Source organism: Amblyomma maculatum, chromosome 7, assembly GCF_055883805.1.
Source record: "Amblyomma maculatum isolate TAMU_Amacu chromosome 7, ASM5588380v1, whole genome shotgun sequence".
NCBI classification, from domain to species: domain Eukaryota; kingdom Metazoa; phylum Arthropoda; class Arachnida; order Ixodida; family Ixodidae; genus Amblyomma; species Amblyomma maculatum.
In genome coordinates this window covers 9572651-9578731 of record NC_139350.1, presented here as the reverse complement: position 1 = coordinate 9578731, position 6081 = coordinate 9572651, and the positions used below count along the sequence as shown (strand labels likewise).

General features: G+C 46.8%; 1 pseudogene; it reads right to left on the bottom strand.

Annotated features, from left to right (window-relative positions):
• Positions 1-4082: 4082 nt before the first annotated feature.
• Positions 4083-4962, bottom strand: LOC146182703 (uncharacterized; annotated as a pseudogene).
• Positions 4963-6081: the final 1119 nt, after the last annotated feature.

Sequence of the window (6081 nt, the reverse complement as noted above, 5' to 3'; positions counted from 1 at the left end):
CAGCGGCGAACTTCGATATTGATGCGAGGCCAGGCAGGCATAACGAGCCGTGAGGAGGCGCTGGGTTGCGCGGATGGCAGGATCGTCCAAATATGGAGGGTATCAAAGGCGGTTCGGCGGTGTGGGGGAGGCACGTAGGGGCGAGTGCGACCGGCCGACGTATCCCACAAGAGGGGAACGGCGCAGTCAAGGAGCAAGACGTCATCCAACATCACAGAGGTGTCACGCGTGCGAAGCCGTGGCAGCTCTGCATCGGCTCGTTGAGCAGCCGTCACAGCCGTGAAGTCGATGATTGGCATCGCATTGACTTGAGCATGAGAAAGAGCGTCGGTTATTATGTTCGACTTGCCGCTGATGTGACGAGTGTCGAAAGTAAATGTAGAAATGTAGGCGGGCTGATAGATTTTGAGAGGCGTATTGGACGCAATGCGGAATGCCAGCGCGGAGTACGATGTTTGGGGCAGTAAGAATATGAAAGCTGCGTCCATTCGAGGAAATGGAGGCAGTGCTTTATGGTTGAATATATATTGCTAGCAGCTCTCTGCCGAAGGAGCTGTAATAGCACTCAGAGGGCGTAAGCTTCTTGGAAAAGAAGGCGAGTGGCTGCCAAACAACTGCGACGAACCGTTGCAAGACAGCGCCGACAGCAGTGTCCAATGCGTCACCCATGACAGACTTGCGCGCGTCACAAATTCGGATGAATCAGGAGTGCCGCACCGGCAATTGCTCCTTTAATACCGCTGAATACACGGTCGGCGGTATGAGTCCAAGCGACCATAGCGGACGGCTTGCTCTAGCCCGAGGGAAGGTTGTGGAGAGGCTGCAGTATTGCGGCACAGCGAGGAATAAAGCGGCAATAGTAGCTGACGACGCCGAATAACTTCGTGCATTTGCCGGGTGCTGGTGGGCCCGAGAAACTAATGGCGTTGACATGGGCCGGTAACGGGCTAATGACATTGGAGTTTAAGTTACGGCCGAGAACGTCCACCTGTGCAACGCCTAACTCGATTTCTGGTCTGTTGACAACACCAAGACGGCGGAGACACATCAGATCACTTTATTACTGTAAAGACCCCCAGTTCGGAGGTATTACAGAAGGGGTTGGTAGATGTATGAAGGGTATAAACAAAATAAACATAATATTGGTTAAATATGGCAGTTATACAACTACCAAATGTGGATGGGCAGGTGATTCCAGCAATGTGGTGTGGAAGGCCACTCCAGTCTAAGGTTGAGCGAGGAAAGAATGATGCCGCTAATGTTGTAGTATGGAATTGTGGACGCGCGACTTACAGGGGGTGACCAATGCGGGGTGAAATGCGTGCCGGAGGGTTGATGTAGGGCGGAATTCGAAGTGAGCTGGAAGGAAACTTACGAAACAAACACATACTGGCGGTTCGACTATGACCTCCAAGATTTGTTAGGCAGGACTTAGCTTTTAAAGATGAAATACTGGCATTGTATGAATAGCAGGAAAGAATGAATCTAGCGGCTTGATTCTGTATTGATTCAAGTGAAGTTGCCAGATAGATTTGGTTTGGAATCCTGATGGGGGATGCATATTCTAGTTTTGTTCGCATTAGTGACTTGTATGCGAGAAGGCTTACGTCTTGTGGTGCGCGGCGCAAGTGCCGTCTTAAGGAACCAAGAGATCTGTTAGCTGATGAGAGGATGTTGGTGATATGCGCATTCCAGGTTAGATCTTCTCACAGAGTTACACCTAGATATTTATAAGATTTGGTTAGTTCTACTCGGACGCCTGAGATTAAGTAGGGGAAAAGAATGTTGTTACTTTTGCGGTGAAACGAAACGTGCTTGCGTTTAGTTGGATTGAATTCCATGAGCCATTGACTGCACCAATCTTGTACACAGGTTAAGTCGTTTTGAAGGTTGGTTGGTTTGGTTGGTTTGTGGAGTTTAACGTCCCAAAGCAACTCAGACTATGAGAGACGCCGTAGTGGAGGACTCCGGAAATTTCGACCACCTGGGGTTCTTTAACGTGCACTGACATCGCACAGCACACGTTTTGAAGAGTTGGTTGATCAGATGTGTTAGTACCCGTGCGGTAGATGACGCAGTCATCGGCAAACATGAGGATTTTAGAAGTAACATAGGAGGGTAAGTCGTTTATGTATATCAAAAATAATAGGGGGCCAAGCTCAGACCCTTGTGGGACGCCTGATGTTGCTCGAATAGCATCAGAAGACTGGTTATTGACATAGACCAACTGCGTGCTGTGTGATAAGAATTCCTTTACCCATTCTAGTAAATTAGGGTGTAAATATAACTTCGCAAGGTTTAGTACCAAGAATTTGTGAGGCAGTTTGTCGAAAGCTTTAGCGAAGTCTAGAAATATTGCTTCAGTTTGAATGCTAGAATCAAAATTCATATACAAATCATGAACGAAATTGGTAATTGCGTTTCACAGCAGGATCCTATCTGAAAGAAGGGCTGTGAAGGATGAAAAAAAAGTGTTCGAGTCAAGACATTTCATTATGTGAGAATAAATTACATGTTCCTTGATTTTGCATGGTACACTAGTTAAAGAAATGGGACGGTAGTTAAGAGGGAATTCTGATTTGTAGACTGGAATGACCTTTCCTATATTCCAATCACTGGGTATTTTACCTGTGTCGAGTGATTGCGCGAAAGGTAAATTGCGCAGACATGCCGAGTTTGGAAGTGATTTCATCAGTGCCCGTTGAGGATAACAACTTGATTTTTTCGATAATACAAGCAATCCCATGGGCAGAAAATGTGGTTGAGGTCATTGGGGATATCGGATGAGCAGCTGCGGCAGATAGAGATACATCAGTTTCTTTTGTGAAAACGGATGAGAACGCAGTGTTAAACATGTTTGCACATTCAACGTCGCTGGCATTCTGCCCTAGTAGTATTAGCGTGTCTGTTCAGGGTTTAGTATCTACCAAAATTTTCGCGGGTTTTGGATTAATGTTTTCGGCAGGTCTGTTCCAAAAAATGTGCGTTTAGCGCTGCGGGTAGATTTCAGATATACGTCCTCGGCTGCATAATACGTGTTCCACGCGCAAATACCAGGGTTGCGTTTAGCTGCAAGGAATAGGCGCTTTTTCTTATTTTCAAGCGTTTTTAAAGATTTAGTGAACCATGATTTATTTTGGTTAGCACAAAGCGTTATGCTGGAAATACATTCGGTCGCTAGTTTTGTCATTTTAATTTTGAAAGTCAGCGAGTTTTCTTCAACGGATCGGTCCTGGAAAGCCTCTTTCAAAGATAGGAAAAAAATGTTGGAAGTTGGCTATTGATAGCTTTGTATTTACCTCTGTCGTACAAGCGAGTGGTCTTATGGTGATTTTTGCGTGACTGTGGGACAAAGGTGAAAGTGGCATGCAAGACTTTGTGGTCGCTAATTTCGCAGAGATAGGTAAGGGTTGATAAATGTTCAGGGTGATTTGCTAGTATTACGTCCAGTGTGTTATAAGATTCACTGGTAACGCGTGTCGGTTTTGTTATTAATTGGGTGAGGTTAAAATTTAAACGCACGCCAATGAAGTCATTTGTTTCTGCGCTGCCTGATGCCATTTTTGGCCAGTTAATCGCTTGGTAGTTGAAATCGCCAAAGAGGATGGTGCGCGAGTTAAGGTATTAAGTGTTCACTTTATACATGCGATCGCTAAGGATGAACGCGAAGTTTGGGTTCTTGTTCGGAGGTCGATATCAAACACCTAGTATGATTATTTGAGGAGCAGAACGGCAGATAACTCACAATATTTCAAACTCAGAATTGATGGTAATGATAGAATACGGTAACTGTTCATTAGTAGCGCTGGGAACGCCTCCGCCTCTGAAATTTTTGCGATCTTTCCGAGAAATGTTAAAATTAGGTACGTCGACCAAAACTTCTAACTTCCTAATGCCTCTGTTAGCCATGTTTCAGTTAGTATGATTATGCAGCTTGCAGATGAGGAAACAAGATTAGAAATCAGTTCACGCTTGGAGAGATAACTGAGAATGTTAGTGTATATTATGGAAAAAGAAAGAAGTGGAACTTTACCTCGAGGAATACTACAAGAACTATTAACTGCATGTTTACGAGTCGATTGCTACAAGATTTCTTTTACTGCCTGTGTTGCTTCATTGCAGGTGTAACGATTAGAACCAATATGCAGTGTTTTGTACCTGGGTGAAAAAGCTTGCGATGTGCTCCGAGCGAACGCAACGAACTGTTTTCGTGCTGCACGAACAGGGTGTGAAAAGTCTTCCCCAATGCTGTACTCGGTCCCCTATACCATAGTGTCTTTAAGAGGATTAATTCTTCCGTTTTAAAAATGCAAATTTAACTATTATTGGGCGGGAATGACCGGTTGAGTGACGTCAAAGACGTTGAGCACGCTCGATGTCTTTCGGGTCGATTTTTAAGTTGAGTGTATCAATGCGGTGGAGGAGGACTATTTCTTTTGATTGCGCATATGTTTCAGAAGGATTGTTGCCTGTGAGGTTATAAAAGATTAAATTTTTACGGCGTGAACGATTTTCGGCATCGTCAATGTGGGCTTCAAAACCGGAGATTTGACTTGTTAGCTGACTGGTGTCCGTGCTTATCGTGTTTACATCGGTGCATAGGGCTAGAAAGTCTTGATAGTGTTCTTCAAGATTAGCTAGCCGCTTTCTTAGGTCGGAGATTGTTAGTTCAGTAGACGTCAGCTAGTTTCGCACATCCTGCACATCGCTAATTAGCTGAGATTGACCGGCTGACAAATTTTTCAGCTCTTCGAGCACTTTGTCGGGGCTTTGGTTCAACTCGACGTCCCCGGCCAATGGTAACAGCGAACGAACAACATTCGCACAATCTACGATAATAGAAAGGCAACACCGTGGGCTGGGCAGCTGCAGAACACAATAGTTGCTTTTTTTTTTTCTTCTAAATAGGCAGTATGACTAACTGACCTGCATGACGAAGAGCAGCGGGTTGGAGGACCGCATCGTGGCACGGCCACTGAGCCCACAGGGCGTCGTGCACGCGTGACTCGGCTTTATAGTAGACGTTGTGGCAGTTGCTGTCGATGAAAAAGAGGCGGGCCAGGGTAGGTCGAGGATCCGTTCTGTTGGTGGCGCTGGCAAGCACTATGAAGCCGCAAGTAGGTGGCGAAAGGAACCACCGTAAGGCGCCAATCGGAATGGCTCGGCGGGAGCCATGGCATCCGAAGAATCAGGCAGCAGGCCGAGGAAGAGCATCTTGGTGACAAGGGGAACAAACACCTATATGACGAAGAACAGCGGATTGAATGATTGCATCGTGGCACAGCCACCGAGCCCACCTGAAGAGTTGACATGGTTGGAGCTTGTGGGCCTGTGCCGTAGAGTTGAAGACAAGAATGTCGCCAAGATAAGCAAAGCAGAACGTCAGACCACATAGGACATAGTCAACAAAGTGCTGAAAAGTCTTGGCCGCATTGCGAAGGCCGAAAGGCATACTCAGATATTCAAATATGCAAGAAGGTGTAATATTGGCACTTCTCGGCAGATCCGAGAGCCCCACAGGAATTTGGTGATATGTCTTCACAAGATCGACCTTGCTGAATGTTGTGCAGCTATGAAGGGCCGAAGATAAATCCTGGACGTCTAGATTCGGGTAGAGGTCAGGGACTGTGACATTGTTGAGAGCCCGGTAATCGCAGAACGGGCGTCAGTCGCCGGTCGTTTTGGCACAGTGTGGAAGGGGCGATGCGCAAGGACTGAGGAGGGACGGATGAAGCCAAGCTACAGCACATGCTCAAAGGTTTTGGCGACAGCGAGGTGATCCAGTGCCAGGCGAAGAGCGCGAGTAATTACGGGGGGCCCAATTGACACAGTATAGGGATTCACGCTGTGAGCGACCGGCGCTTGAAGGAACGGGGGTCAAACAACATCAGGATACCCTGCAAGTACCCTGGACCAATGGTCGGGAAAGGTGCGGTATGCCTGTAGAAGCCGGAGTGGTGGATTGCGGCAAGACAAGCATGGACGACTAGCCTCGTTTCAGCATCCAAGATGCGGTTTTGCCGCATGTCATCTAGGAGCCTGTAGTGCCATAGGAAGTCGGCGCCGATGATTAGCGAGCGT